At 46.2% G+C, this 17,675-nt stretch overlaps 1 protein-coding gene across 7 annotated transcripts in view; it reads left to right on the plus strand.

The window, feature by feature from the left end:
• Positions 1-562: 562 nt before the first annotated feature.
• The window catches only part of PLCH1 (phospholipase C eta 1), a 144,542-nt gene continuing 127,429 nt past the window's right edge, over positions 563-17,675 (plus strand). For all 7 annotated transcript variants that reach the window (XM_077929851.1, XM_077929858.1, XM_077929855.1 and 4 more), the window contains exon 1: positions 563-732. The gene's annotated coding sequence lies outside the window, so the exon portion shown is untranslated. The remainder of the gene's footprint in view (positions 733-17,675) is intronic.

Genomic DNA, 17,675 nt, shown 5'->3' on the forward strand with positions numbered 1-17,675 from the left:
CACTGTAAATGCTGTTGATGTGACTGTGCAACTGCAACAACCTCTTAACGCTTCCCTGTTTAGTGTTTACCCCTCTGCCCAGGCGTGTTCTCGCTTTCCTCTGTTGTTTCTCCCCAAGTCGGATTTGATTTGCAAGCTCCTCAGGGCAGAGCCCCTTCCTTTTTTCTTGTAGCCTGCAAAGCTCAGTGCATGGATATTTTAATATAGAATCTTGGTTATATTCTTCTGATAAACAGCAAAATAAATAACAAAACCTTAAAAGATGAACCATGTGTGTCATATGTTTATTTAACAAATTTTATAGGCTGCTTCATCAAAAAGCTGAGGTGGGGGAACCCAGATGTTTTACCTGCAGTCTACAACAATTGCACGGAGTAATGACACCGTGTAAGATAAGGTACTGTAGCAGTCAATCCGATTTTAGCTCCGGCATCTGCTAAGTGAAATGTAAGAGAAGTTAATTAACTTCTGGCAAGTGTCCCTGCACGCTGAGCTGGGAATCCCCATCCGGCAGAATCCAGGCCGGGTTTCTCAGCCCTCCGCCGCGCCGTCGGGGGTGGTTTGTTGTATGTTTGAATGAGAAAAGCAGGTTGTGGCGGCAGCCGAAGCGAGCTGGTGCCGGCGCGGATCTCCGGAAAGTACTGCAGAAAGCCTACAAAGCCAAGCTTGATTCTGAGCGGCGGAGTAATAAGAAGAAGAAGAAGCAAAAGTCCCGAAGCTGGGAACCGAGAGGTGAGTGCGAATCCTGCAGAAGACTGAAGGGCTTTGCAAGGGGGCGACCTCCTGGAGCTATAAGCCGTTGGAAGGGGGCTTTGGGGAGGCTAGCCTCGCAGCCACTTTGTCTATTAGGAAGGTGCAACCACATGGGCGTAGCCAGGATTTTTGTTTGGGGGGGCAGAACCTCAGTTAAATATGTTTTTAATTGATTGGGGGAGGCCCTGCTCCCCTTGGCTACGCCCATGGGTAGGGGGCTAAACCTGCAATGTGAACCCCCCCACCGGATCCTAGTGGGGTGATCTACGACGAATCCCTCTTTGCATTGCTGATATTGTAAGGTGGGTTTTTTTGTTTTGTCCCCCCCCCCCAAACTGGTTGCGACCCACCGGCCAATTCACCTGCGCCCCATCGGGGCGAAAAGAGAAGCTCCCCTGAATTCCTGGGAAATACCCCGGCGGATCGTGTCTCCGATCCTGCAACAACAACCCCGGCCGAAGCGCGTTAATTTAAGCTGGAACGTAAATTTGCAGCTGCCTTTGGCAAGCTGCAACGGCATCTTCAAATAAGCAAGGACACCGCAATCTTAATCCTCCGCTCCTGTGCATGTTTGCTGGGAAGTACAGTAAAGTCCCACCGGGACTGCTGGGCCGCTTGCGCCACTGCAAGAAAGCGTGCAGAGGATTAACCGGCTATGGTTGGAACCAGTGGAAGCTGATGGATGGAAAGGGGAAGATGGGGATAGGAGAGTTTTGCCATCCCATCTTCCCGGGTTGCAGTTTACCTCTTGTAAAAAGTCGTTTGGGAGCCAAATGGGAAGAGGGTGTCTTTATTGTCTCCCATCTGGTTTTCCAGATCGTCCCTGGTTCCTGCCAGGAAAAAGGTCATTGCTTGGAGCTTCTCTCACCAAAGGGTTCTCCCCACCAGAAAACCATCACCCTCCTTGGCAGCTCCTTTCCCCTCTCCCTCCCTCTGCGGTTGGGGGTTGGAGAGCTCCCTTTGTTGCATGTTTTGGAGAGAGGGAGGGAGGGAGAGAGAGAGAGAGAGAGAGAGAGAGAGAGAGAGAGAGATAACAAGTCAAGGAGAAGCTGGTGGCCAGGATCAGCTTCCAGGCAGCTTGTATTCTCACAAACGCTCATTGATCTCTGTGATAAATTGTCCTGCATTGACTGTGGTTGATCAGCCTGGTCCAGGATTCTAAGGTTAAAATATGGACCAGAAACCTTTCAGCTGAATTTGGTGTTTGTGAGTGAGTGAGTGAGAGAGAAAGCAGTCTTGGATTTTGTGCCACTGGCACAGCATCATCCTAAGTGACTGGCAAAGTCAACAGCTCTCTGCTTCAGTTTGCAATCTGTAAAATGGGGAGAAAAACGACCTGAGATGATGATTATTATTGTATTTCATCCAATTTATATACCACTTGATTGTAACAAAACAACAACCCAACAACAGCCACCCACCCTCAAAGCATTTTGCAATTGTTGTGGGCAAGCATAATCAATATTGTAAAGCACTTTGTAAATTAAAAGAAGTGCTGTATAAGTGAGAAGTTATGTCATTCCAGATTTGGAAGTAAATCCCAGTTTATTTCAATTGGGGATTACTCCCAAGGAAATGGTTATAACTAGCTATTATCTCCACAGCTGTGAACACTTGAAAGTGCTGTATAAATGTGGAGCTGTTGTTGTTGTTGGTGGTAGTAAAACTGTTAGCTACTATTTATTTAAGGCAAATGCGATTTAGAAGGAAAGCCAAAATGTTCACTTTCCACATGTGTAAGTTCCATTAACTTCCATAGAACTTTGGGGGTGTCTAGGAAAACTTTGCACTGCTCTACTTCCCTACAACTGATATTGCTTCCATGAAGGTGAAAATAAAGATACATATGTATTGATAACTTGTGCTGTGTTTTTTCAAGTGTATGTATACCAAAATGGGTAAGCGTACATTTATCCCATGTGGTGTGTATTCACTTTTTCTGTGTTGGAAACTATTTATCAGCAAAGTAACCCTTTCAGGATGGATTTGGTTCCTTACACATCTCCCTTTAAAGCCCTGTTGCATATTTCAATATATATATATTTTTTTAAAAAATTCAGCAATGCTTTTTGCATGGCAGTTTTACAGCCCAATTCTGTTATGTGCTTGCTTTGGAAGTAACAATGTGGTTTAATACTTGTCCACTCAGAAGTAAGTTCCATGCATTTCATTGGGTCTTAGTTTCCTGTAAGTGAGCGAATTAATTTATGAGTAAATGTACAGAGTGGGCTGCAGGACCAATAGGCTATTGATTTATTATTATTATTATTATTATTATTAATATTATTATTATTATTTAGAAGGAATGTCCTAGAATTCTTTTCTTTTTGAAAGTCTCTATCTTATCACTGACAGCACTTTAGAGAAGTGGCTGCCTAAATGAGGCCAAACACTTTGGGCGTTTCTGTTTTGATATTGGATGAAGTTATATGTAAACAAAGCCAGCAGTGACCGGTTTGATGATTGATCTCCAAGTGAAGTGGGGAATGTACTCTTCCTATAGACAGTGGAGAGGTTTTTGAGAAATACGGATGCCCAGTTTCCAAATCTCCCTCTCTTGCAGTATATGCTCTATGTATTAAACAGATGAGTTGATTTACAGGAAAGTCAGAGCAAAAGGTGAACCCTTTGATGAGTGGTTGATTGTTTTTCCTGTTGGCTTCCTGCTGCACTGTTCTGCCCCTTTAAGGCGCTGGTGAGCTGTCACTGCTGACCCAAGAGAGCCATTAAAGGCTCAGGGAACCAGTTGAAAAGCACCATTTCCTTGCCTTTCAAAACAAGAGTCTTGGTCTCTGTGCCTGTTTACCAACAGGATTACATCTGGTGCATGTCAATATGCTTAGGTCTCTTGTGTCAACAGTCTTTGCAATTCTTTGGACTTAGACCAGCTTTTGCCTTTGTTCCTCCATCTTCTTTCAAGCTGCCAACCACTGCAGGTTTTTTTTTTTTTTTAAGTGCTATGATGTTCATCCAGCAATATAACTTTTGTTGGTGACCTCCCCACTTCCCCCTTTTTTCTTGCGCCAGTTTCCAAATAAATATCATTGTTTCCTCCAATACAGTTGGTGTGCATTTTGGAGAGTCCGCTGGTTGGTAGCTGATATCCTGGCTCTGTGAAAAGGGGCAGGACCAACAACTTTGGGTTGTATAAAGGGATGCATTTCTCTTTATGCAATTGATGTGTCCATTAAGGTACCCTGCCCGTTCGGGCCAGTCTTGCCAGACTCTAGGGTTGTGCGCTCATCTCACTCTATAGGCCGGGAGCCAGCGCTGTCCACAGACACTTCCGGGTCACGTGGCAAGCGTGACAAGCTGCATCTGGCGAGCCAGCGCAGCACACTGAACGCCGTTTACCTTCCCGCTGGTAAGCGGTCCCTATTTATCTACTTGCACCCTGAGGTGCTTTCGAACTGCTAGGTTGGCAGGCGCTGGGACCGAACGACGGGAGCGCACCCCGCCGCGGGGATTCAAACCGCCGACCTTTCGATCAGCAAGCCCTAGGCGCTGAGGCTTTTACCCACAGCGCCACCCGCGTCCCGGATGTGTCCATTATTGCAGTATAAAACAGTTCAGGCTTCTTTTCTTCCTGAGCTGGTTCAAACTTAGAATATCTCAGTTGAGACTCCCGTTTCTCCTCCTGTTGGTTCTTCATAGGCAGGAGTTTACTTAGTCATGCGAGCAAGGAATATGTGAGAACCGTGGAACTATGCTTGGAATCTTGTTAGTTGCTATCCCAGCAACAGATTCAGAGTCTGAAATTCGAGGTGGGGGACGATGACCCCTCTGATTTCAAAGCTGCAATAATCGCCCAGAATTTTCCAGGTTCGAATTCCCATGCTTCTGTTGCAGCAAAACCCTTGCTGGCTTTGCATAGGATATATTGCAGAAGAACATGGAGATTATTCACAGCTGCATATAAGTGATGCATTACAAGAACATCCCCCTGTCTTTCTTCCGCCTATTTTTGTAGACTGCGGTCATCAACTGGTGGCTCTGTGTCTAGCTGTGCAAGATTTAACAATGCCGACTCAACTTGTGAGGTTGCCTAGGAAATGGAGTAAATGCCTCAGTCCTTTCACCCTGTGAGGCCTATTTTCCAGCATGACTGAAAGCATCAGTACTGGGAGTGTGTGTGGAGGGGGGGCATATCGTCTCCTTGGGATAGTGGTGTGCTTAACCGTGGCTACTTCAATGGCAGAAAGCCTTTCAAGCATGTAATGATGGAACGGTGGATTTCCCGTGAATGGGTTTCTACAAAAAAGCTATAGGATCCAAACAGTTTGAGCAGTATCTAGAGAAGGAGACTCAGCCTAGTTATATTTATACAGTCATTAGCTTTGGAGAGTCCTAAATAGTAGGTTCTAGCACCCCCTCCCCCCAAATCTGGTAAACTCTTCCTCTCCAACATATGGAGCGTGGCAGGGTCACCTGATGGGGATGTAACTGTGTGTGTGTGGCCAGCAAATACAGTGGTGCCTCTGGTTGTGAACAGGATCCGTTTCGTAGGCCCGTTCGCATCATGAAAGGAACGCAACCCGCAGTGGCGCGTCTGCGCACACGCGGGTTGCAATTCACCGCTTCTGTGCATGTGCGTGACATCATTTTGCACGTCTGCGCAAGCGTGAGCGGCGAAACCTGGAAGTAATCCTTTCCGGTACTTCAGGACTGCAGGACGCAACCTGAAAACATAACGTGAAGCGAACATAACATGAGGTATGACTGTACAGCCCTCTTCATGCGATGGCAATCATGCACGGGCATATACCTAAATCAGCGTCTTCTCCCCCATCGTTCAGCCCGGACACTGAGGTCCAGCTCCGAGGGCCTTCTGGCGGTTCCCTCACTGCGAGAAGTGAGGTTACAGGGAACCAGGCAGAGGGCCTTCTCGGTAGTGGCACCCGCCCTGTGGAACGCCCTCCCACCAGATGTCAAGGAAATAAACAACTATCTGACTTTTAGAAGACATTTGAAGGCAGCCCTGTTTAGGGAAGTTTTTAATGTTTGATATTTTATTGTGTTTTTAATATTCTGTTGGGAGCTGCCCAGAGTGGCTGGGGAAACCCAGCCAGATGGGTGGGGTGTAAATAACAATAACAATAACAATAATTTTATTATAACATGGATGGGGTTCCTGTCTTTGGCAACTACCCACTAGGTTTCAGGTTCCTGCCTTCCATCCAGTGTAACATGAAAAGTATTCTTGAGTCTTGGGCTAGGAATGGATGGCTGTCCTCACATTCAGTCTGAAAGAGGCTTAGGCTTGTTTGACTATTCCAGGAGTTGCCAACTTGGTACCCAGGGGCTCCATGGCTGCTGTTAATTAGTTCTATATACCACCCTTCATTAGGGTGGTTTACAGAATAAAACACAAGTAAATAATTGTGTTCATGACTCTTCTCTACCCCACCCCTATTTAATCCACAACAGTCCTGTGAAATAGATGGAGGATTAGCAACTGACCCAAAGTGAGAATCGCTCGGCTGAGCAAAGATTTGAAATTTGGTCTCTCCAGTCTTAGTCCAACTAGATGCTTTACCACCCTGGCTCTTAAGAAATGAAGAGTCGGAGAAGATATTTTGCTAGTATATGACAAACTGACTTGAGATCAGTTTATACCATACATGTGAAATGGGTACATTTAATTGTTAACATTTTAAAGGACAGCAAAGAAAAGACTAGCACGCTTTCACAAGTGAGAACTGCTGTCGTTCACGCGTAATGCTGAGCCAAATGGTGGCTTGGTGTTATTGTACTGAAGTTCTCACCCTTGGCCAGCAGGGGGATACTGTAGATAGTTATGCAAATGAAGGATCGAAAGTGACGTTCAGTGATTGGATAGTTTTAGGAAGTTGTTACAGTAACGTGGTACTGGAGCTCTATATAAGCAGGCTGACTGAGCCCTTCAGTTCAGTTCTGTCCTGGCCTGTGAATAAACAAGAGCTGTTTGAAGAATCGCTGTGTCGTCTGATATGTTCACCCACAACTTAACACTTAGTGTGAAAGAGCCTTGACTACAACTCATGGTTTGTTTCAAGAACATGCAAAGCCACACTATAGCATAGCTCAGCTCAGCGCAGCAGTGGAATGACTGCTGGTGGCCATAATCTCCTTTCTGAGAGTGTCCTTGTTCATACTAAACTCTGGTTTGGCTTTGCATTACGTGTGAACCAGGCCGTTGTCTGGCTGATGCCACTTTTTTAATATGGTTGATGTGGCATAAAAAAGGAGAGCGTGACTGTACACTTTAGTAGGCTGTTTCATTCAATTTACAAGATGTGGGAAGTGCAAAAACCGATCCTGTGGAAACAAACCTTTTAGGTGAATTGACACACCTCTTGGCAAAACACACACACACACACACACACACACACACACAGAGGGGGGAGGAGGTTGAGCAGGAGATAATTCTGTATAGATTGAAATGTAAATTGATGCTGCTCTGAGTGTCAATGAAGATTAATGACCTCTTCACATGCCAGTGAGCAATGGCTAGTCCTGCAGAGCACCATCTGTACAGCAAGGACAGAAGCGCATGAAAGCGCCACTGATTAGTTTGTGGATTTTGGCTTAAGCCCTGGGTCACATATTGAATGCATAGCTTGGCCGCATGACCTTCCTATGGAAATATGTTAACCCTCCATGGGCAGACTGTTATAGAAAAAACCCATGAGTGCTGTTTTAGTGGTCTACTTAATTCCCTGCTCTAGTTCTGCTTTGTGATGTCCTTTAGCCAGAGATTATGGTGGGACTTTCTGCATATGAAGTTTGTGCTCAGTAAATGAGTTTGTTTATTTATTTTGGACAGGCTTATGCCTCTCTTTAGTGTAAAAAAAAAGGGGATGGGGAGGAATTGAACATAGGGTGAGTGGGCTTGCAACTAAATAGCCAATAATTCTAATGACTAATCATAAAACTCAGCAGGATCGATAGCTTGCCCTCTGCTCACACCAGATGACTACAAAGTCAGGGCAAGTGAAACAGTACTTGCCATCCTTTGAAATGAAAGAAAAGCTGGCACCAGCAAGAATCGATGGAGGGCATGCCACAAATAAGGCCATAATAGGAACGTTGTTGGATCAGGCCAAAGCCCTTCATCTAGTCCATCTCTAACATATAGAGATGTTAGTCCATCTCTTACATTATCCCCTTCCAAGGCCTGATAGTTCCCTACTTAGGAGTATATTGCCTGGGATCTAGTTTTGCAGAGTGACCCCAACCATGTCTACTCAGCCCTATTGCACTTTTAAAGGTAAAGGTAAAGGGGCCCCTGGCCATTAGGTCCAGTCGCGGACGACCCTGGGGTTGCGGTGCTCATCTCGCTTTATTGGCCGAGGGAGCCGGCGTACAGCTTCTGGGTCATGTGGCCAGCATGACTAAGCCGCTTCTGGCGAACCAGAGCAGCGCACAGAAATGCCATTTACCTTCCCGCCAGAGCGGTACCTATTTATCTACTTGCACTTTGATGTGCTTTTGAACTGCTAGGTTGGCAGGAACAGGGACCAAGCAATGGGAGCTCACCCCGTTGCAGGGATTCGAACTGCCGGCCTTCTGATCAGCAAGTCCTAGGCTCTGTGGGGTTAGCTTCGCAGCCTTGGCCTCCAGAGGCAGCAGGAGGCAAGGCACCTCTTCCCTCCATGACCCTGTTGCCCACCCACCTTACACCTGTGTGAGCCAGACTCCAGGTCTGGCACACAACAGATCAAAAGGCAGACAGGCAGCAATGCCTGCAAGGACACAGCTCTGCTTACATCTCCTGCTGAATCAGGGAGGTGCCTTTGTTGTCAGGTGGCAGGTCCAGATCTCTAGAGACTTGGTGGGAAAACACACATTAAAGACCCCTTATAAGAAAAGACAACAGCTAAGCACCTGGAGCCTACATGGTTTTTTTAAAAAAAAATCCCTAAACTGCTTGGGTCTAAGATATCCAAAGAACTGTTTTTCCCCCAACCAGCCTCCCCACTCCTCATTCCTCTAACATGGTTGGACAAGACTAGAGACAGGGCCCTTTCAGTAGTGGCACCAAAATTATGGAACTCTATTCCATGAAACTTGGAGGGCCCCTCTCTGCTTGTGTTCTGCCAGCTTTAAAGACACAGTACCAAAAGAAGAGTCTGCCGGATCAGGCAAATGGCCTATCTAGTCCAGGATCCTGTTCTCACAGTGGCCAACCGGCAAGCAGGAGACCACATAACACTGGTCTTGAAAGACCTACATTGGCTCCCAGTACATTTCTGGGCACAATTCAAAGTGTTGGTGCTCACCTTTAAAGCCCTAAGCGGCCTCGGTCCTGTATACCTGAAGGAGCGTCTCCACCCCCATCGTTCTTCTCAGATGCTGAGGTCCAGCGCAGAGGGCCTTCTGCAGTTCCCTCACTGTGAGAAGCAAAGCTACAGGGAACCAGGCAGAGGGCCTTCTCGGTAGTGGCGCCCACCCTGTGGAACGCCCTCCCATCAGATGTCAAAGAGATAAACAACTACCTGACATTTAGAAGACATCTGAAGGCAGCCCTGTTCAGGGAAGTTTTTAACGTGTGACAATTTAATGTATTTTTAATCTTTGTTGGAAGCTGCCCAGAGCGGCTGGGGTACAAATAATAAATTACTACTACTACTACTACTACTACTACTACTACTACTACTATTTATTCCAGCTGTGGAGGCCAAGCATAGCCATCATTTTAAAAATAAAATAAAATAAAATCAGGAGGGCTTTTAGCCTCACAGGAAAGGTTTTCTCTGAAGACTGCAATTTATCTGCTGGGCTTACCTTTGTTGCATCGTGTTTGACCATACTGTTAGATCATGGTGCTGTGCTGGGAACTGCTGCTCACCTTGAACCATACGTATGGTTTAGAGCAGGCGGGAAAGTGTAACAGAGTTTTACAAAAAAAAATTTTAAATATATATCGCTAGCAGCTGATATGAATTGTGGTTCACAGCATCTGGAAGGCACCAGGTTGGGGATGGCTAGTCTATACTGGCTGGCAGCAGCTGTCCAGGGTTTTAGGCAAAGGTTTTTCCGAGCCCTACCCAGAGATGGCCAGGATTGAACCTGAGACCTTTATGTGTGAAAACAGATACTCTACTGCTGAGCTACGGCCCTCCCCACCAAAGGGGGAACCAGAGAGCACTACACTTAACAAAACTGTGATAGTCCGTTACTGTGCCCTATGCATGATTTGAAAATATCAGAGTGATTTGTCTGAAATCACTCATGTCGACTGAAAGTGAGGTCCAGTGTTGAGGGCCTTCTGGCGGTTTCCTCACTGCGAGAAATGAGGTTACAGGGAACCAGGCGAAGGACCTTCTTGGTAGTGGCGCCCTCCCTGTGGAACGCCCTCCCTTCAGATGTCAAGGAAGCAAACAACTACCTGACTTTTAGAAAACATCTGAAGGCAGCCCTGTTTAGGGAAGTTTTTAATGTTTAATGTTATATCGTGTTTTTAATATTCTGTTGGGAGCCACCCGGAGTGGCTGGGGAAACCCAGCCAGATAGGTGGGTATAAGTAATAATAATTATTATCATTATCATTATTATTTCCACCATGCAGGGCACCTGATAAGAGAGTATTTGCTAAATCATTGCAGAAGACAACCCTTCGTCTGTACTCTGCAGATTAGCAGAAAATTTAAAGGAATACAGTGGTGCCTCGCAAGACGAAATTAATTCGTTCTGCGAGTTTTTTCGTCTTGCGATTTTTTCGTCTTGCGAAGCACGGTTTCAGAAAAGTTTTGGAAAAGCTTCAAAAATCACCAAAGTCTTCAAAAACCTCAAAAAAGGCTACCACACCACGTTCTATGAGTTGCTCCTTGAAGTCAAGTCGCAACTGTATTAACGGTTTTAAGAAAAAGGAAACAAACTTGCAAGACGTTTCCGTCTTGTGAAGCAAGCCCATAGGGAAAATCGTCTTGCAAAGCAACTCAAAAAACCAAAAACCCTTTCGTCTTGCGAGTTTTCCGTCTTGTGAGGCATTCGTCTTGAGAGGTACCACTGTATCTAATCATCATTCTGTGTTATCTGCCACTTGCCTCTGGGGAGGTATTCTGATGGCTGGTGATTAGTTTGTGACATAATGACTATTATTTAGCATTGGGTTTTCTGAGACTGCCTTCCTTACAGGGGCCCCCAGACAGTTACTGGGGAGATGCAAGCTTCTTCTGGCACATCCTGGCAGAGCCAGGTGGTATGTCCTCCCTGCTGGCACAATAGAGTCAGCTGCATGTCCTTCCCTTTCAGCTGATAACCAGAGGATGCCTTTGCCTCCCTGGGGTCCCCCATCCTTTGGGGGGCCTTAAAGTGCAGCTTCCCTTTTCCTTTGTATTGCTTGCCCCTGGGGCAAAGACACCAGTCAACGCTGCCAGGCAGGCCATCTGTCTTTGTTTTCTCCTCATTACATTAGGAGAGGGTTTTAAGTAACCTTAATGGGGGAAGGAAAAAGAGGCGGACTGCTTGACAACCCCAACTCTAGAGAGGACCTATCGAGATCAAGATCACGTGGGGACTTGGCCTGCATACACACCATACTTGTGTGCACATGGTTTCACCCAAAGAATAATGGGAACTGTAGCTTACTCCTTAAAGGTAAAGGGTAAAGGGACCCCTGACCATTAGGTCCAGTTGTGACCGACTCTGGGGTTGCGGCGCTCATCTCGCTTTTTTGGCTGAGGGAGCTGGCGTACAGCTTCCGGGTTATGTGGTCAGCATGACTAAGCCGCTTCTGGTGAACCAGAGCAGCGCACGGAAACGCCGTTTACCTTCCCGCCAGAGCGGTACCTATTTATCTACTTGCACTTTGACGTGCTTTCGAACTGCTAGGTTGGCAGCATGTGGGTGGCACTGTGGGTTAAACCACAGAGCCCAGGACTTGCCAATCAGAACGTCGGCGGTTCAAATTCCCGCGACGGGGTGAGCTCCTGTTGCTCGGTCCCTGCTCCTGCCAACCTAGCTTACTCCTTATACTATAATTCCTTATACAGTGGTACCTTGCAAGACGAATGCCTCGCAAGACGGAAAACTCGCAAGACGAAAGGGTTTTTTGTTTTTTGAGTTGATTCGCAAGACGATTTTCCCTATGGGCTTGCTTCGCAAGACAGAAACGTCTTGCAAGTTTGTTTCCTTTTTCTTAAAACCGTTAATACAGTTGTGACTTGACTTCAAGGAGCAACTCATAGAACGCGGTGTGGTAGCCTTTTTTGAGGTTTTTAAAGACTTTGGTGATTTTTGAAGCTTTTCCAAAACTTTCCCGAAACCGTGCTTCGCAAGACGAAAAAAACCGCAAGACGACAAAACTCGCAGAACGAATTAATTTCATCTTGCGAGGCACCACTGTACTATAATTCCCGACACCTTTGGGAACCCTGGGAGCTGTCGTTTGTTAATGGTGTTGAGGACTGTAGCTCTGCGAGGGGTAAGCTATAGTTCTCAGGATTCTTTGGCAGCCATGTGCTTCAAATGTTTGGTATGTCTGGTGCAGTGTGCACACAGCAGAATGACCTGGTAAAACCCTAAGGTGCTAGAATGGACTGTGGGAGAATGCCACGTTTGAAATCTCGTTATTTGAAAAAGCAAAGTGGCAGCTCCATCCCCCCCCCGCCCTATTGCATGGCCCTACCGTTAGACAGAGTGAGGCACCTGCCTTAGGTGGCAGATTCTGGCTAGCAAGGAATGGTGGCAGGTAAGCGTGGGAACACAGAACTTTATAGGGCATGCAGCTTGCCCTGTGGTCCCTCATCTAGTCTGTGGTGTTCAGGTGCTGAGGAAGATGCTGTCCCATCACTCTGGTTGTAGCTCAGCTGGTTTCGGTATGGGGAATGGGGAGGCTGGCCCTGGTGAGTGGCAAAGGTCTTCACTGCTTTCCGCTGTGCATGCTTTCTGCTTGTATTTCTCCTGTACACACACACATGGAGCACATCTATGCGGCCTTAACCAGTTCACTCTTAATGTATATGAGGAGCCATAAGTCAATCCTGCATCTCTGTGCGTCTCTCCCCCATGATACATTCACTCATGATACATGCCCCCCTTTGTATTACCTCACTTCATGAAGCTGGAACATACAGCTTTGTCCAAGATGCAGCAGTGACCTGGAAGTAATAGAGTAACCTCCTCGTTGATCTCTCTTTCTCTTTCTCTTTCTCTTTCTCTGCTCTACTCTTCAAAAGGGTTTGCAAAACCAATATAGTTGTGGCTATATTGTTGTGTGGTTGTTTTGTAGCAAGATTTAGACTACCTAAAAAAAAAATACTTTATACTTTTATGGTAACTTTGAGGAAACTTATAGTCTTCCAGATATTATTAGACTATAGCTTTCATCGTCCCCAAATGTTGGCCTTGCTGGCTGGGGCTTGCAGCATTGCTCTTTGGTTCAATTGCGGCTATTTCTGGGACACTTTGCGAAATATCGGCCAAGAAAAGGAGCTACTCTAATTGGAACGTGTTCAGTGTCTTTGTGTGCCTGCTGTTTCAGTTGGGTTGTACAGACTTGGGCTCTGGCTGTGGGAAAAGAGAGCGTTAAATAGCCATCTGTGCCGATCAATAGGATTCCCTGCTGACCAGGCAATATATTTGACTGATAGAATTGAAACAAAAGATTGGGGGGTGGGGTGGGAGGCATTGAAGGAAGAGGAGATTAGTTATCTCCTCACCCAGTGAGCCTCTCATTTTAATGCATTTAAGCTCTTTGAACCTTAGCAAAAAGATGAGAGGAGGATTATGACTCTGTTTTCAACCTTGTTGATAATTCCTCTACTAGGTCTGAGCTACAGTACAGTGGTACCTCAGGTTACAGACTCTTCAGGTTACAGACTCCACTAACCCAGAAATAGTACCTCAGGTTAAGAACTTTGCTTCAGGATGAGAACAGAAATCGCACGGCGGCGGCAGTGCGGTGGCAGCAGGAGGCCCCATTAGCTAAAGTGGTACTTCAGGTTAAGAACATTTTCAGGTTAAGAACGGACCTCCAGAACGAATTAAGTTCTTAACCCGAGGTACCACTGTATCTTTCAGGTTGCATGTGGCAGCCAAGGAAGCATTCGTAGGACTGTTTGTTCCTTGAAACAGTTCAGCAGGCTAATGAGCCAATTTCCCCTCAGCTGGTCCACCATGTACCTTCTACATAAAACATAAGGGACGCGGGTGACGCTGTGGTCTAAACCAGTGCTTCCCAATCTTTTTCCGACCATGGCCCCCTTCTGACCTTGTTTCCTTCCTGTTTCCCCCCGGAAATAGCCCGGGGGAGCAGGGCAAGTAAAAAATCAATACAATTTGTTAGGTTCTGCCCCCTAACAAAAGCCTGCCCTCCCCAACAAAAATCCTGGCTAAACCCATGCCACCCCCCCATGCCTACCGGTAGAAAGGTAGCTATTTAAATGTTTTGTTTGTAAATGGAACATGGTTTATTTGTATTTTTTAATAATTTATACAAAATACAATGACATAAAATGATAGGAACATAATAAAAGATGGTTGAAGCAGAAAAACATACAATCATGAAGCTGGAAGGGACCCCAAAGGCCATCTTTCTAGTGCAGGGGTCAGCAAACTTTTTCAGCAGGGGGCTGGTCCACTGTCCCTCAGACCTTGTGGAGGGCCAGACTATATTTTTTTAAAAAAAGAAAAAAAGAATGAATTCCTACGGCCCACAAATAACCCAGGGATGCATTTTAAATAAAAGCACACATTCTACTCATGTAAAAACACACTGATTCCCAGACCATTTGTGGGTCGGATTGAGAAGGCGATTGGGCCGGATCCGGCCCCCAGGCCTTAGTTTGCCTATCCATGTTCTAGTGCAGGGGTTGGCAAGGCTTACCGGGCATGGGCCGGATCAATCCCACTGCATGGGCTGGACCAGCACAGCGCGACACTGGAAATCGCGTCTGCGCATGTCCGTGGCGCCAGAAATCGCTTCTGCACATGCCTAGATGCAAAAAATCGCGCCTGCACAGAAGCGATTTTCGGCGTCTGGGCATGCACAGAAGCAATTCCCAACACCACGGACATGCGCAGATGTGATTTTCGGCGTCTGGGCATGCACAGAAGCAATTCCCAACACCACGGACATGCGCAGATGTGATTTTCGGCGTCTGGGCATGCACAGAAGCAATTTCTGGAGCTGATGGGCCACAGGTTGGGGACCCCTGTTCTGGTGCAACCCCCTGCAATATAGGAAACTCAACTAAAGCATCTATGACAGATGGCCATCCAGCCTCTGCTTCGAAACCTGCAAGGAAGGAGAGTCCAGAACCATCCAAGGGAGATCCATGTTCTGTGTATTATAAAAAGTAAACAACACTTATTTGATACAGAGGGGGAAACCTACAGATACAGTCCAAAAGGCGCACAGGGAATTCTGTAAATACAGGAGAATTTTAAAAAGCAAGTGGTCCTCACTGACCTGGTGCAAAAAGATATTGTCACCCGGAGGAGCCCTCTTTGCCTAGATATCCCCCTTCTCCTTCCCCATGTGCTGTTCTGGGGGTTCTCCCAGCTCCTCACGAACCACTATTGGGGGTGTTGAGGGATGCAGGGGGAGGAAAGGAGGGAAAAGCCCCATTGCACAGGCAGAAGCCCTCATGTAGGGCTTGCTCTGATGGAGGTTGTCGGGCAGATCTTTCCCAGTAGTTTCTTAGCGTAGTTTTCTTTTTGTCAGATGGGCCTCAGAAAGATTATAGAAAAAAGAAGGTATTTATTTAAAAGAAGCTGAGACCTAGGTTTTGAGGTCTGGAGTCTGTGCCCAACATGATTTCAGATCCTTATTAGTAAACAGGATCTCAGGCATGGACACTTCATCAAGCCTTGGGTCTGAAGTCCAGTGGTTGTTTCTGGGGTATGCAGGGAGCTTGCTCAGGGTGACAGCATAGAGACATAGGGCCCACAGAGATGACATATACACAGCAAGGTTAAAAACCTGATCTTAAATCAGTTTCTTGGGAATCCAAAAGTGTGTCTAGGTGACTTGGCAAGATGACCTGTGAGATGGGGTCAAAATGAGGGAATGAATGGAGCAGATGGGTTAAAATCCAGGTATGTGTGTGTGCTTGGCCGTTGGGGAGAAGCTTTAGGCATAGTGTATTGGGACAGGTTCTGGTTAGAGGTAGATTGGGGCACTTCAAGTAACAAGAATGACTCATCTGTGGATGGTCCTCCTGAATGGACCTATGAAGAACAATGACTGTGGCTGGTGGCTTCTTGGTGAGTCCAGCTGTCTAGTCCGCAGACTCTATTGTTCTGTGGGGTTTGCATCTTCATTTCTATGGAATTCCTGGTTTGTTGAGGATGCTCGTCTCCAGATGCAAGGGCTTTTTGATACAAAACCTGTATCTGGTGACCTTTTGCTTACAAATCATTTTGCCTTATTGCCAATGGCTTTCTGGTGAATCAAATGAAGTGTCTGGATCCTTACTGGCAAGAAGGTCAATGAGGTCAAGACAAAAGGATCTTTTCCCAGGGTCTTTTGGCTTAGGTAAATCCATCTTTGGTTCACTCTTGAACACAAGATGGAGACTAGCAGCTAAAGCCTCCTAACTGGCCACAGGTTTCCCACCCCTTTGCCTAAGTGGTCTTCTTAAATATTTCTCAGAAAATAATCCCTCTCTCTTCCTATACTGTGATTCTTTGTGTGTTTCCCCCAACGGCAGGGTCACTGGCATTCTGTTACAGACATCTTATCCCATCTATTGGATGGCAAAAACTAATTAGACTAGTTCAGATTCTTTCAGCATTTAATCACAGGGTTCTATGGAGATACTGAGTTATTATAGTTGGTGTAAATCTGGTTGATTTCATCTTGATTCTTTGACCAGAAGGCTCTTGTTTTTGCTGTTGTGGATGTTTTGTTGTTGTAATTTGATGACAACAAATTGTACATTCCCTCTCTTGCTGTTTTCAGGCTTGTCTAGGAGGTTCTTTTGATGTCTGCATCCCCTGGAAGGTTGCAAGAAGCGTCCATTAATCCTCTAGCCCAGCTTAACATGCACACGTTACTTAAATTGTTCCTAGATAACTTCCTTTTGCTTTGGAGCAGGACAAGGCTTCCAGGGAGAGCGTGCTGTGATTGGCAGTAATATTGTCTAAATTAAATGTGCCTCCTGCCTCTTTGATTTCTGGGAAGTAAGAACAGAATGAGAGTTGGTTCGTAGCATCTTGCAGTCTCTCTAGCCATCTTGGCAGTAGATTCAGCAAGCCAAGCTAGATGGAACTGGTCAGGCTGAAAGCGGATATGTGAATTGTGGGTGGCACTGTGGGTTAAACCACAGAGCCTAGGACTTGCCGATCAGAAGGTTGGTGGTTTGAATCCCTGTGACGAGGTGAACTCCTGTTGCTCGGTCCCTGCTTCTGCCAACCTATCAGTTTGAAAGCACGTCAAAGTGCAAGTAGATAAAGGTAAACGGCGTTTCCGTGTGCTGCTCTGGTTCACCAGAAGCGGCTTAGTCATGCTGGCCACATGACCCGGAAGCTGTACGCCAGCTCCCTTGGCCAATAAAGCGAGATGAGCGCCGCAGCCCCAGAGTGATCCGTGACTGGACCTAACGGTCAGGGGTCCCTTTACTTTTACCTTTACCACACTAAAAGATTCTTCCAAACTGGAAGAAGCCCAGCAATTTTTGTAGGTTTGCTCTAAAATTATTTTATTATTATCATTGATAAAACTTACATACTGCCCTTCATCTGACGATCTCAGGGTGCTTCACAAGGTAAAATGCATTAAAGGTTAAACTGAGAATAGAAACAGAGGGTATTTGACTAATATTTGGTGTACTCATAGAATCCATCTTATAATGGGTCTTCATAGAATCATAGAATCATAGTTGGAAGAGACCACAAGGGCCATCGAGTCCAACCCCCTGCCAAGCAGGAAACACCATCAGAGCACTCCTGACATATGGTTGTCAAGCCTCTGCTTAAAGACCTCCAAAGAAGGA

Source organism: Podarcis muralis, chromosome 6 (assembly GCF_964188315.1).
Source record: "Podarcis muralis chromosome 6, rPodMur119.hap1.1, whole genome shotgun sequence".
Lineage (NCBI taxonomy): Eukaryota > Metazoa > Chordata > Lepidosauria > Squamata > Lacertidae > Podarcis > Podarcis muralis.